Genomic DNA, 15,026 nt, shown 5'->3' with positions numbered 1-15,026 from the left:
CCGCAGCGGTGCTCAGGGCCTGCACCCTCGGGAGAGCTTCCATCATTCATTGTCTGCTATTCATAAACAATCCCCCCCTCCGCCTCCTCCTCCTCCCTCCTCCTTCTTCTCCTCCTCCTCATCCTCCTCCTCCCCTCCTCCTTCACACACACACACCTCCTCTTTCTCTACTGCCCTCTCCTGCGCACCCATATCTACATTTTTATATTTCACACACCATCTTTTATTTCATTGACATTTCACACAGACTTCGGAGCCCCTTTTTTCACTCTGCGAGCGACGCGGGCTGCAGCAGCGCCGAGCGGTACAGTATGTCGAAGTGACTGCCTGTCTCGCTTGTCATTGCCGCCGTAATAAGGGTGTAAGGTATGACACATGTCCTTGTTACACTCCTTTGTGCATTTTCAATGTGTCAGCAAATCCCGCAGGACAAAGAAGTGTGAGTGACAAATCACACACGATGGGAAACAAATTTTCAACACTGTCCAGGAGCCTGCTGCAATATCCCTGCAAAAGCCTCCAAACTTCAGAGTGTCAGTCAAAACTTTATCTCTATTAGGCGATAATTCAACATAATGAGGCTTCCGGGGCGAAGATTTGAGCACAAAAAGAAAAAAGGGGACCGCGAGTGATAGTGAGCTTGATAGCCAGGCTCAAAGACTGAGCTTGAATGAGCACGCCGTATGTGTCCCAGTCCAACCAGCCCTCAGGACAGACCATAATGAGGCTTTTGAGCTGCTTTAATTGCCAGGTAATTAGAATGTTGTAGCAACATTATGTAAATGGCTCATTATCATCTTGTATGTGTGGTATATATCTGCCCTCGTTTTACGTTACTTTGTCAGGAGTGTAACCCAGAAAAATAATGCGTCACCATAACACCGGGGCATCTGAGCGGTTAATCTTGTCAACAGAGACCTATATCCAAACAGAGACGCTTGTGATATAGTGCGCTGACACCTTCCCTAACCCTTCAGTATGATCCACTTCCTGCTGGTGGCCTCTGAAGGGGGGCTATAAATAGCGTTGTGGTGCGTCTGCCGTGCTCCCCGTCTCTCCTCTGTACCTGCAGCACATTAGGTAGAAGTTATGAGGTGCCAGCTCGACTGTGATTAGATGTCATGGCTGTCGCTCTGCTTAGACAGTGCTGACAGACAGATTTCTGGGGGAAATGCTTGTGATGGCGTTCGTGCGAGTGCAGCCGTTGCACCAATCTGTCAATCACGGGGGGATGAGAGCGGGCAGGCCAACCCCCCGTCCTCCAAATAATGTCTGTCCTTGTCTCCTCACCTTGTCTCCTTCTCATCTCATCCCGACGTTCCACACAGCGAGCCGCATTACGTGGAGAAAACAGAGGAAAGTGGAGCATTTTCCCCCCTCTGCTCTTCACCTGCAGTGGTGCTACATTTTCCTGCAGGAAACACGTTCCCTGTTGACATTTGAAAGGGCATATTCCTGCACCGCATTATGTTTTTCGTATAAGAAGTGAGGCTCTAAGTGCTCTGGAAACTCAGGCATGTGCAACCCATCACCACCCAAAACGAATCCGTAATAATTTGCACTATTTTTCAGTTGCCGAGGCAAACTAAGATCTCAGGAGACTGGATGTCTGTGTGGTGAGAGTGGCACATAGCCTCTCCCTCCCTCTCCGTCTCCCTCTCTCTCTATCGCTGCCGCTCGGTAAAAAGCAGTGGGGTAACACTAATGAGGCAACATTTCTTCTCAGAACTAGTGAGATGCCTTTGAATTAATGCTCTTCCTTTCAGGTAAAACATTCCCTTGCTTATTTATGCTCATGATCTGCAGCGTGTTGCATGTCAACCTAGTGTGTGATCGCACTGCATAAGAGGACACAGCAGAGTCGGATTGCTGGAGCTCTGTGTAGTTCCCCATAGAGATCCACATTGGTTACCTTTGTGAGTGTGTGTGAGTGTGTGTGTGTGTGTGTGTGGCGATGCTGTCTCACTGTGTGTAGACCACTGTGTTTTCATTTAATTAGGAGGATCAGAGGTGGGCTTCAAACTTTTTTCTTCAAGGAAATCGGATAGAGAAAGCGAGCTCCTGCAGAGTGGACCCAATAAACACGGCTGACTTCTGAGGTCAGGTTTTTTTTTTTTTTACACAAAAGAAACCGATCAAAGAGTTTCAGCTGTCCCCACCAAAAAGAAGGGGGGAAAAAAAAACAGTGTCCAAAATCTTTGTTGTTGGGCAGATTCATTTGCAGATCCACATTAAATGCTGCATATATTACCTACAGATGTACAGCATGAAAGCTTTTTACTGGACAAATGTAAACTGGAACCACACAGACTTCTGAACAACAGCACACTCGAGCTGGAATAATTCATCAACACGTCCTCATCAGCTTACTATGACCGATATCTACATTTCCTGTTAGGCAGTGCCCTCCAGTGGCCGTAGTTATTATTACGGTAGCAAAGGAGGAAGTCGTTGTTTAGGTATGAGCATGTGTTGGAGTCATCTATTAATCGATTTACTGACAACAGGTCTGATAATGATTCATTTCATTACATCTTCTAAGCAAAGTGCCACAACTTGACTAATTCAAGCTTGAGTTTTGATTGTATTTGATTTGATTGTATTGTATTTTAAGAAAATTAGGATTATCACTTTTCAGTATTTTCTGATATTTTGTAGACCTTTAGATTAAGAGAGTAGTTGTCACATTAATCAGTGATAAAAAAAAAAAAAAACATCATGTGTTGCAGCCCTACTGATGCTGATGAAAATAGCATGATACAGTTGAAAGCTCCAGCAAGAAAACTGTAGGTGAACACTGAGTTGGGATTACTTGTATATTGTTAGTGTTTTTCCTTTTCCTGGTTTTAAAGGCTACATTAGAGTTAAGTGATGTCATTTTCTGAATTCACCAGACCGTTCAACTTGTTCTTATACTTAACATTTAGCCACTTAGTCGGTAGACACAGATTACTTACGATTGTTTATCGAAAAATCTCATTGTGTTAATATTTAGTGAAAGTACAACCATCCCTATGATATTGTTGCAAAATCTATATGTCGCAATAACTGGTCAAAAATAATATGATAATGGATTTTGTCAACCAGTCCCAACATTTGTGAGGTGCTTTTGATGAGATATCCAAAATATGGAGATTCATTAGTTTATCAACAACTGAGTATACCAAGGAAGACAGTGTGAAGCAATTGGCAGCTTCGGAAAAAAAACAGTAAGTTGACCTTGTGCTGGGAACTGCTATTTTAGCAAGTAAAGAAGGAACTTTTATGCTTATTCATGGAGGCTTTTGTTGGGAACAGATGATGCAATTACGCCTCTGACGGCTTGTCTTGTCATACTGTAAATACTGCTTTTTTTGCTTTGTGCATTATTCAGCAATTTAGTTGCTATTTATATACAGCTTTGACCTGCTCCCGCTATTATCAGCTGTAAGGCACATCTTAATCCAGCCCAACCTGTCAGCCAGATATCAGAAAACACTCACCTGCAAACACTACAGGGAATACTCAGATTAACTCTCCCTGGAGTCAACTCAAACATATTAATCAGGTAGGCTTACTGGAGATGCAAAGCATGTTCCTGCTCGATAAACTGTAATAAAAAGGAGATTTTGTAAATATCCCCACAGAGGAGGTTAATTGCTCGCCGTTTAATGGGACATGCTTTGTAAACGTCCAATCTATGGCCTGAATGTTTGTGTTGTACTCGTGAAAAGCCAGGAGGACACGTGTAGCTAAGGACGGCTTTTACTCCGAGAGATTAAGGGATAATCCTCCAGAAATGCTGGCAGATATAAAGCAGATCTATTGAATATGGTGCCCTTCTTCCTGTTAGTTAAGTGCTATGGGCATAAATAACAATAGACGGATGTTCTTATGAATAAAAAGGCTGAAATAAAGCATCAGTCATGCCTTTGAACCCCCCCCCCCCAAAAAAAGGGTGTGTAATCTCATTGGTGTATGTGACTGGGGCCTGTCGCTCACAACACACATGAAAATGCATCTGAACAGAAGAAGAAGAAGAAGAAGAAGAAGAAGAAGAAGCTGCAAACAGCAACCAGCCGCTTTAATGACAACTCAGGTAGTGTTCGGCTCTCACAGTCGTGTCAAGTATAAAGGGAGCGCTAACACATTTCTGACTACTGTAGACGGCAGACTGCTGCTCCACGCAGCCTTCACATGACAGACACCGAGCTCTCCCCGTTACACAAATAAAACGGCATCAAGAAGACGCAGGAAAAAAATAAATAAAAGCGGAATTACAAAAAGGCAGCGGTGGCCTCACATCACGGCGACACATCTATCACAAGCTAATTTGACATAATAAAGCAAGACTATTCTGGCAGGCAGGATGTCTCAAATCAACACGATGCGAGGCGGGAAGAGCAGCATTATAGTAACACACTATTAAGTCGTGCTGATTGTGACAAATGCAGTAACTTCGTGGGTCTATAAATCACCGACCAACTGCATTTACTGGGAGGTACAAAGATTTCCCCTTTTTCCTACCCGGCACAATCATTCACTCTGTTATGTTAACAAGACTGGTTGACTGAGCATGGACTTAAGTGCAGCGGCGTCAAACCATGCAGCAGCAGAGAAAGAGAGATCCTCCCTGAAAGCCGAGGCAAAGCTTAACCTCTGGCAAAGTGACACATCACATCTCATTCAAGATTGTCTATTTCGGGTGACGCTGCATTTTTTTTTTTTCCCCCCCTCTGTGTTTTTTTTTCTCCCACCCTCCTCTCTCTCAGGCAAGCTTGCGAGGCCTCTTTTCAGCCTCTCGGTCTCATTTTTTTTTTTTTAAAAGAAAAAGTTGCGGCAGGAGTGCCTGCGTTTGTTACCACGGGAGAGAAAACCAAAAGCTGTGATTCTGCCTGGATCAAAACGTGCGCAAAGCCTCTCAAAGCGTCTTGAGGGAAGGTTTTTTTTTATATTTTTTTGCTATTCCGGAGACGCTGTTATGCCTCACCTATAGTATTGGTCTCTTGCCAGGAAAACCCACATGAGCAGTGTTCACAAAAGCAAAGGCGTGTGTGTGTGTGTGTGTATGTGTGTGTGTGTGTGTCTGTGCTTTCTAGCTCGTCAGCCAGCATATCTGCTTACTCACGATGAATGTGCGTACATCTGCGCAAGTGATTCTGTGTGTGTGTGTGTGAGGGGTAATTAGGACATTAGGAGAAGCTTCTGACAGGCTTGTCATCGCCACAGCCTGCCCGGTGGAAAAGGAGGTGGTCAGAGGGGGTAAGTGGGGGTCCGGCAGGGTCAAGAGACAGCTGCTGCACCACCACTCACTGTCTGGAAGCTCTCAGAGAATATTAAACCACCGGGGCCTCGGCCAAGACGCTCCCTCGTTTATGGAATACACAAAGCTGTTGGTCGCGGTGGGGCGATTTATTCCACTGTTATAAAAGTGCTATTGTTTTTTTTTTTTGTTCCTGAAATATGAGAACACAAACATAAAAAGACCAAAATAAACGGCGATGGCATCACGGTAATTGAGGTTATTTTGTAAATCAGAGGTTTTAGAACACACTGATTGTTGTTCTCATTTTCACACTCACACTTCGTTTTTTTTCCCTGATCATAAATCTGTGCGGTCTCACGCCTCCTGTGTGTCTGTCCCCAGCAGAGAGAGGCTCTATTATTACAATATGAGACACATTAAATACATCCCCCAAGGCTGATGACCTTGGCGATGACATACCATTAATTGTATAGATGGATCATTATCGTCACAACAATAACACAGCTCTGTTTTTTTTTTTTTTCCTTCTTCCCCACTCTCCCTAACACCTGTGCCTGTTCTCCGGCTGTCTCCGCTCATATACTCATAATCACATCTATCAGCCCAAAACGTTAACTGCATCCAGGGACGCTAAACACGTCCATTTGTTTGCAGTTGTAATGTCTTTTGTGCGCCTCAATCAGGCACCTGTCAGACACACACCTGCTACCTCCGTGCTAAGAGAAAAGGCAGAGGGAAGGCCCTTTGTTTCCTCACAGAGTTTATAATCAGCGCGTTGTTTCCAATCTTCTCCCACCATTTTTCAATTTCCCATTTCCCTTTTCTCAGTCAAATCACTGCTATCAATCAGGTGCATGTTTTAGAGAGGGGAGAAGAGCGAGCGAGAGAGAGTGTGTGTGACAGAGAGAGAGAGAGAGAGAGAGAGAGAGAGAGGTGGTGGTGGTTGGGGGGGGGGGTTCCTTGATGGAACCATCTCCAGCCCTAGGCCTCATTAGTCAGAGACTGCAGGAGGAGATGTGTGTGTGTAAATGTGAGTGGAGGACGTGCGTGTGTGTGTGTGTGTGTGTGTGTGTGTGTGTGTGATAAAAATGAATACTGGTAGAGTGTGTCTGTCAATATGAGGCCATTTAACATTCCCCATTCCACCCGAATGATGCACAGCGGACATTATGCTCTCTATTTGAGTTCCTCTAAATGGATACTCAACCCAGTAAGTTCTATTATATTTTGCCCTTTCCCTCCACTGTGCTTACTGATATCATGGCACAAGATGACCTATAACGTCTCCAAAACAATTTTTCGCCGCACGCCGTGACAACATCTCGTCCCGTATCAGCATGCCGGCGCTGCGAGAAAACATCTCAGAAATGAATGCAGCCGACTGATGTGGCGGTCAATACGAATCAAACCATAACAGCTGCATCGGCACAAGACGTATTGATCCGCACCGTGGCGAGGGGGGCTTGCGTCGGTGAGATCGACGGCTTTGAAGGGAGTCAATTCGGTGGCTTTCATAGTGAACGCGCCGACTGTTGCGCCAGGAAAAAGCCCTCTGTTAACATTCATGAAGCACAAATGAGGCAACAAGTACAAACAGTGAATAGAGGATGAGCAAACACGCCGAGTCCAGATTATTGCCAACGTGGCAATATGCTCCATGTTTTACTGAGTGTATTGATTATAAAAGAGATCTATTTGAAGTGGCCGTACAAAATGGCAACTATAGTAAATTCACAATGGCAGGGTAATATACGGCTTCACTGCTTTCATTTATTCACAGCTTGACATTTCCTCCCTTCCGCAGAGTGTGCTCTAACTGTGTGCCAATGGCCACATCATTTAGACTGGACCCGCATGAATATTTAACATTAGTGCCTGGCTCGTACCTCGCAGAAAATGAATTATTTTTAGTGGGCTTTGCAGACGCACCGTGGAAAACCCTCACTCTGGTGATGAATCGCTGGAGAGTTTATGTTGTATTAAGCAGGCAAAACAAATGGCTATCAATCACCCAGAGCTTTTCATGCTTGCCAGCTACGCATCACCCCAACCCCCTTTTCAGAGATTCTGCTGGTTTTCAGAGGGATCAGCTGCCAGCCCTGGGTGTGTAGAAAGAGGGTCAGCCTTGAGTTCACTGGTGTTTGTTGACAAACTGGAAGAGGAGGGCTCAGGACGTGCAGGAACGCAGCTTTACGTGAATGTAAATAAAAAATGTAAATGCAGGTCGGACAGAAATGTGATTATAACGGCTGAAGCCTCAATGCTTCATTCATAACATTGCACCTCTATATGTGAATGATGCACAGCTATTATTTGCATGACATTTCATTCTGTTTTAACCTGAGATGTCTGCACAGTTATTGGCAGCGTAGGATAGTTTAAGACTCGTGCGATGCAAAACTCAACACTGTTGTTAAGTCAAATAGTAAAAATATATTGAAAAAGAGATAGATGGAATAGTTTCCTAAAATTCACAGGTTTTTATCTTACAAAATATATTATACTTTAATTCATACCAGTTTTCACGGTGGTCATAAGAGTGTTAGCTCTCCTGCTTTCTGCACACAAATGGAGGCACACACCTGTATTAAGGTGCAGTCAGAGATTCAAAGAAAGATATTTGATTGTTGATGCCACCAACTCAAAGTGTCGATATTCAATGTTTTATCTAAAAATCATTTTAGTAAATAACTTTCGTTTTTTTATATAAAAGATCTCAGATATGATGTATCTGTGTTCACTTGGCACTCTGCACTTGATTTAATCTGATTCAAATTCACAACTTTCTTTGTTGGGTGACTATGTCATAAAATATGATGACGAACTATCAAACTTTTCGCCATAAAACCTCAGTAGGTGCTTTGACTGTAATAAAATAACACTGGGTACAGCCCCAAGAGTTTAATTCATTGGTTTTAAACATGGTTATAGTACCTGTAATAATAAACCACTTTGAATGTCTTCAACACTGCAAGTGCTGTAATTCATAAATTACAAAGCCATTTCCACTCTGTAATCTAAGTCTTTAAGATTCAAGTAAGTGCAGTTTATGGTTATTGGAATTGTTATTGTTGTTGTTCGTGTTATAGATCGATTTATTGGTCAGCCTATTAAACATCAATAGATAAAGAAAATGATTGTTAGAACTTCAAGGTGATATCTTCAAATGTCCCTTTTTTGTCCGAAACAGTCCAAAACTCAAGAGACAATCAGTTTAAAACAGAGAATGTACGTAACAACTCATAATTCACAATGTCACCGTTCTGATATGTGACAAGTGCGACGAGCCACATTCAAAAACCAACCAACCTTTAACAATGAAGTGAAATGACCCAGAACACACTGTAGAGCTAAGTAAAATGCTACACAATGCTTATGCACTGACTCGAACTCACTTTGCAAAACCTGCCTCGTACCGTAGCGCCATGATTCGTTCCACATCCGTGTAAAATGCTCCAAAACTGCCACAGATTGTGACCAAGACCCCTCTCGCACAGCCTGACATGCAAGGAACAGAGAAAAAACTAAGGTCAGAGACAAGCTGCGAGTAATTAGCCTGGCACAGACTCCGCTGAAAATGGACAGAGCTCAAGTGAACTATCTAGCCTCTTGTAATCCCACTGTCCCTCTGGCAGGACAGTCAACGCAAACTCACACTGACTGTGCGGCCAAACATTTTTCAAACCCAGGAAACTTTATTTCAAATTCTAGACAAGAGCCTGAAGTTTCCAAAGATACCAAATACGTCAGGCTGAATGATGCACCTGATACTTGATTGATGGCAGACGGTGCAGCCATTTCACTTAGTCAAACAACATAAAGCTTCAATCGCAGCCCAGTCGCTGTTTCTGTAAACCACAGACACTCCAAGTCTGCACGATTGCTAGGTAATAAAAATATAATGCAAAAGTGACAAATGGTATGTAGCCTAACTTTCATGTCAGGATGTGAGGGGGAAGATAGTCTGCGTCTCCGCCGTGGCTCCATAGCATTTCAACAATTGCAACTGTGACACTACCAGATATCTGATGTTTTCCTAACCAATTGGTTTTCGTGCCTTGAACCTAACCAGAGCATCATAGTACAGCACTGAGAGAGAAAATCTTACATTCAGAAATCTAAAGTCCGACATAAAGACACTCATAATCTAAATGTAGCTGTGGTTTTGGAGAAATATGCTTGGCTTAATACTTAACATTATTGTCTGGCAGTAGGTTTGTCAATAAAGGAGTCGGAACAAGCAAAAGATCTTCACTGACTGATCCTATATGCATAAAAAAATAAACAATCTTTATGCCACACACACACACACACACACACACACACACAAGGGTGACAAAGGAAGAGGCTGTTTAACGGCATCGTGAAGCGCCAAAAATGTCTAAAACATGGCGTACACTTAAAACAATATATATTTCTTAGGTGGGACTTGTTTTAGGTGGCTAAAATATGTCTTGCTGCTAAGATACTGTGCTTCCTGCCGGCGCTACTCACTGCTTCTCCACACAGAGGGTCATCTACTGCAGGTAACATTGTCTAGAGATAAATACCTCGTACAACCCCACATCAAATTACCCCAACCATCATTAAGGACAAATAATTAAAAATGTCATACTGTCAAAAAAAAAGTCATATGACCTTATTAATTTGCCAATATTGAAGTTCTAAGTTTAAATTATCCTTCAGAAAATACAAATAACAGGATGTTATCAAGGATTGTTTTGTAGGTGTCTCTCTCTGCGTGACCTTTTTTCAAGTCTATTCAGAATCTGACAAAGGATTGACTGAAACTTACAAGGTCTTTCCCCCATTACAGCTTTTTAATGTTTTTCAGCAGTAGTCTATTGGTCCAGTCAGGTTAAAGAGAAGGGTTGAGGTTCATGTTTGAGAGATTTGTCACTTAAAAATGAAGTCCTTATCGCGAAAAGTTCCACTGAGTCCTGGCCGACCATGGCCAAGGACGGTGGTACAAAGGTGTGAATCCTGCAAATAAATAGAGTCGCCTCTACAAATGGAATTGTCAGAAGAAAAAAAAAAGCATCTGCTCCTGCAACATTAAGAGGGTTAAGAGTGCATTAAGGAGTAGTTTTTTTAGACGATTAAATCAGCTCTTCATGCTTCCCCTACCTGCTTTGAGTAGTTTTATTTGATTGGCTACGTAATTACCTTAACATTGGTTAATTGCTGGATAATTTACCTCTCATAGCAATCACATAACCCTCTAGTCTGCCAATCAGTAATTTAAAAATCATGTATAAATTCAGTCAGGTAAAATACACACGCCGAGGAGTGCCCAAAACGCCAATGTGTGACACCGCAGAGTTTACAGATTCTCGGATTACCTGACAGTTTCATTAAAACAGATTACCGTGACCTTGAAGTTTTAATCTCCCAGATAAAGTGAAGCTGTTTTTTTTTTTTTTTACACCCCATCCTCAAGGATACACTTCATTTCCAACAACATCCAACCCCGAGATGAGATTTGGCCTCTCTCAAACACAATCTGAATTGCTTCAATTGATTAAACAGAAAGTGGCGGGCTGAACAGAGAGGCAGCGGAGTACAAACCCGTCCACACAGCCACCGGCGACTGTGGACACAAGATTGAGGGTAAGATATCCGCGAGTGCCCTGGCACCTGAGTCAGAGAGATAGTCCTGCTTACTTGGTGGGGGAAGGCGGAGGCGGATGGGGGGGTCAAATTGGAGACAGACTGGGTGGCTTTGCCTGTGTTTCCCCCTTCAGGTTAATATTTTATGGATGTGCGATACAGTCCAGATGATAGTTTGAGATGACTGAGAGACGGTGTGCGGGCAGCAAGAGTTCAGCGATTTATTAGAAGGGAGGGAGTGCGCCATGGTCGGAGAGTGAGGCAGAATCTGAGAGATCTGTTAGTGGCTGTTAATGCGAGGAGTCTGGGAAATGACTAAAAAAAAAGTTTGTGCTCGTGTGTGCGCCGCGATGATGATGAGCGCGCGCTATATGCAAACCGAGGCCCGTGAAAAAGAAAGAGGAGCCAGGAGTACAGATGTATCTCTCTCTGAGCCCAACATGAAACACAGGAAACGGCCTCTTTGATCATTACCTACCTGTCAGTCTGCCCTCCACAGGGACCGCCTGTTACGGCTGCTGATGTGCTGCACTGACAGGCCAGAAACACACATGCAAACTCAAACACATCGCCACGATTCTGTTGGTGTCGGCGTTCAATCTCGTCCCCGAGGAGGTATGACCGTGATGACCAACAGCGTGAGCAAAGCGCGGGTTTATTTTTTCCATATATGGATTCCAATTAGCCTCGGCGACTGTGAGGCTCACTGGAGGCCACCGCAGTCGCGTTTGTGTCCAATGGGCAATTTAGCCTGCCGCTCCCTGTGATTGTGTATTTGTTGAATGTGGGAGGAAACAAGCAGATGTGATCAAAGGGAGAAAACATATGTAGAAGTTGTGAGTCAGAAGCAAACAAGCTTCATCCGAGTTCATTTGTTTGACTCGTACAGTGGAAACCCTGCAGAGAGTCTGCAGACAAACACGACGACAGGGTACCACCCAGTCTGTATACACATTTATAAAATAAAAGCTTCTATCTCCTCCGAATCGAACGATAAATGTGAACACTGATTTTATTTTTATTTTGGTTGTTAAAAATTGCATCGGAAACTAAGTTTGATGTTGATATCTCTCCTTGTGCGACCAGCGTTGCCTGCACTGTCCTCACATCGCAGCAATTAAGATGGTGTGAAACAGGAAAATCACACTCAAGTAAGACAAAATGTCTTTAAATAGCATTAAAGGATCGGTTTAACCAGTCGCAGTCGCATGGAGAGCTGATTTTGGTATTTGTTGAAGTCTCCTCTGACAAATAGCAATCTTGGACGTTTTGGAGTACGCATTGACCAGCTGCGAACGTATTCCCCTTTTTTGGATCAATAATATTGGATGAATTTAGAAAATACTCAATTACATTCAGATGCAACATGTTTTACAATCCTCACTTTCTATATTACCTGTGCACGGCAAATAAGTTGAGTCTAAAATGAATGATCTATAGTTGACATAGTTAAGGTCAGTGAACGATTGTGACAGGATGCAATCATATGTATAGGTCTAATGTACGATAATGCTCCAGACCCTCACAGTCTGCCTCGCTACATAAAGCCACCCGGACTTACTGCACTGACACTGGATGTGGGCAGTGGACGTAAAATAGCGAGCTGTGGATTCATACAATATTGATGTTATTACTGGGGATAGTGGGCTGGAACATTTGAATTTTAAAAAATCAACAAAAATGTCTTTCCAGAAGTATTTTTGTGCTTACCCTGGATAAACCAGAAAACACCCTGTCAACACTTTTCTTAGGGATGATTTGTTCTTTATGATTGTTGAGTTTCAAATACATTTCATTGCTGTGAGTACACTTAAAGATAAACATGTTGCCCACCATTAACAGAAGATGAAGTTATTGTGTTTTTATGTGGTTACTTCAGGATCAGTAAATCATCAATTAAAGAATGTTAATAGATACATTAACCGATGTGCATCAAGTTAGCTGGATTTCAGCTGCATACAAGTTTATTTTATGTTACTTTCTTCATGTATTTAAGTTTAATATGTCAATTATTGCATCTGTCCACCAGTTTGATTTTATAAAACAGCTCCATGTTTCTAAGAGTAGAGGTTCTGTTCTGCTTTCAGAAAGACTGAGCAAATACACAGGTCTGAAATAAGAGCCTGTCCCCCTCAAAAAAAAAAAAAAAAACAGAATATAGAAAATAGACAATATACTGTAGGTCGCAAAATCGAGGATATCATTACATCCCATATTTACATTTGTTGTTAAGCGACCACCTCTAGCAGCTATAGTAGTTATTGAAGCTGTAAAGAAGAATGCGAGGAGAAGCAGGGTGACAAGTTTGTGTAGGGAGGGGAACTGGGATGGTGGCTAGATTCAACAAGGACAGGACTTTTGTTCAGGAGACAGCTGTTTGTGTCCTGTCTGAAAGCAGAATGGTAAGCAGTGAGGTAAGTCTAGTAAGTCATGTAGGCAAGGTGGGTACGTGGTACGGGAAGTTACAGTAGCGCAGTGATATGAATCTACATCACAATGTTTTTCTAAACCTAACTAGGCATTGATCTTGCCCACACCTAACCAAATACTCTTCTTGCCTAAACCTAACCGACTGCGAACGCATGGCGAAGGTCCGGTACAAATTGATTTGGAAACGGTGGTATATGTTACTTTGGGTGATGCTGAAAACAACCTATTGAGCTGTTTACTGTTTGAGGATGTAACAGAAATGCAACCTATTTGGTCACATATCAATTTATATGTGATATAACTATAAATTCACGTTTCTTAACTGATCTCATAAAGTTAAATTGACTTAATCATTTGTTAATCTATTTTTCACTTCCGTTGTATTGGGGTGGAAACACAGACCTCAAAGTCGGGCCTATCAAAACCTCTGCCAAACGGTACAGCTACCCAAATGTCTATAAACCACCGGGAGTCCATGAGAATATATACTTGGGTGACTTGATGCTTGATGCGAAGCCCAACAGGATCAACAGGACTTCAGCCTCCATCTTGTGCACCTGCAGCCTTTGACTAAAACTAACTTAACTAACCAACTCCCTGAAAGTCTAAAAGTACTATATCTTTATTGCCTGTGTCGTCACACCATTTTCAAAAAAAGAAGTCCTATAGAGGCCCAGTTTGCTTAAGCTTGTTAGGGGAAATTCTGCACCTTTATGATCAATCACAACGTTTCTACATCCTCATTACCTCTGCTGCCTTTGTCGCCTTCTCAGCGCGGTTCCTATTGCTCTTGTTCTCTGATTTTCTTTTCTGCCGCCGCTGTTCCCAGCATCCATAGGTTAAAGTTACATCTTTGATCTCTGCGTGCCCCCACTGGCACCGAGTGTAAACAAATGAACAATATAATGCGGCAGCGAGTATACACAGCTTTATATGCAGTGTCGTGTTGTCGGCTGTGTTTCTATTTCAGGCCGAGTACGACTTTCGTTGTTAGCGCACCACCCACACGAGTTAGGGTGGTCACATTTGGTTGCAGCAATTTACACAGTTTAAGTTGTAATGGCTTTTCCCACGTCTTCCTCAGAAAACAGCTACGACACCTCTGTAACTACTTTGGGGATACACTGCGCGGCCACAGCTCCGACACCATTAGCATACATTGTACTGTCAATTTAAAGGTAATGTTCGCGGCTTACTCTAATGGGAATGAGTCAATTTGTTTTGAGAGTAGGTTGAAAATATGAGGACAGAGGAAACACGATGTTGTGCGGATGCTATTCCAGCAGAAACATTATACTGTATATGCCAAAACTCCCGATGCAGTCTTCCACAATGTCATCTCTGTCATGCTTCAGATCAGAGCGTCAGATCTTCGCAGCACAACATCAAAGACTCCTCACCGATCAAGCGCACGCCAAGAAAAAACAGAGTCCAACAGACTGACAGACTCGCACATATTCACAGGAGCTCATCGCATGTGTGTGTGTGCGGCTGTACCTTCAAGTCTGCAAACATGCTAATACGATCACTTCACACAGCCCGCGCTTATCTCTGCCATCACTTCTCACCTCAGATAAAGACGATGCATATCTGCCACAGCTCCGACTGCCTGTTTACATTCAGAGCACCATTTAACACACACACGATATCAATTCAATGATATCACGCCGAAAAAATAATGCAGTTTTTTTTTCATGCAGTGCACAGGTGGTGGGGGGCGTATCGACAATGTTGCTTGATG

The 15,026-nt window shown here is 42.9% G+C and overlaps 1 protein-coding gene across 2 annotated transcripts in view; it reads right to left on the bottom strand.

The window, feature by feature from the left end:
• cadm1b (cell adhesion molecule 1b) overlaps positions 1–15,026 on the bottom strand; it is a 169,489-nt gene that overhangs the window by 57,383 nt on the left and 97,080 nt on the right. The window lies entirely within an intron of this gene.

Source organism: Sparus aurata, chromosome 2 (genome assembly GCF_900880675.1).
Source record: "Sparus aurata chromosome 2, fSpaAur1.1, whole genome shotgun sequence".
Taxonomy (NCBI): domain Eukaryota; kingdom Metazoa; phylum Chordata; class Actinopteri; order Spariformes; family Sparidae; genus Sparus; species Sparus aurata.
Note: the sequence above shows the minus strand (reverse complement) of the source record. Positions and strands in the feature narration are given on the sequence as shown.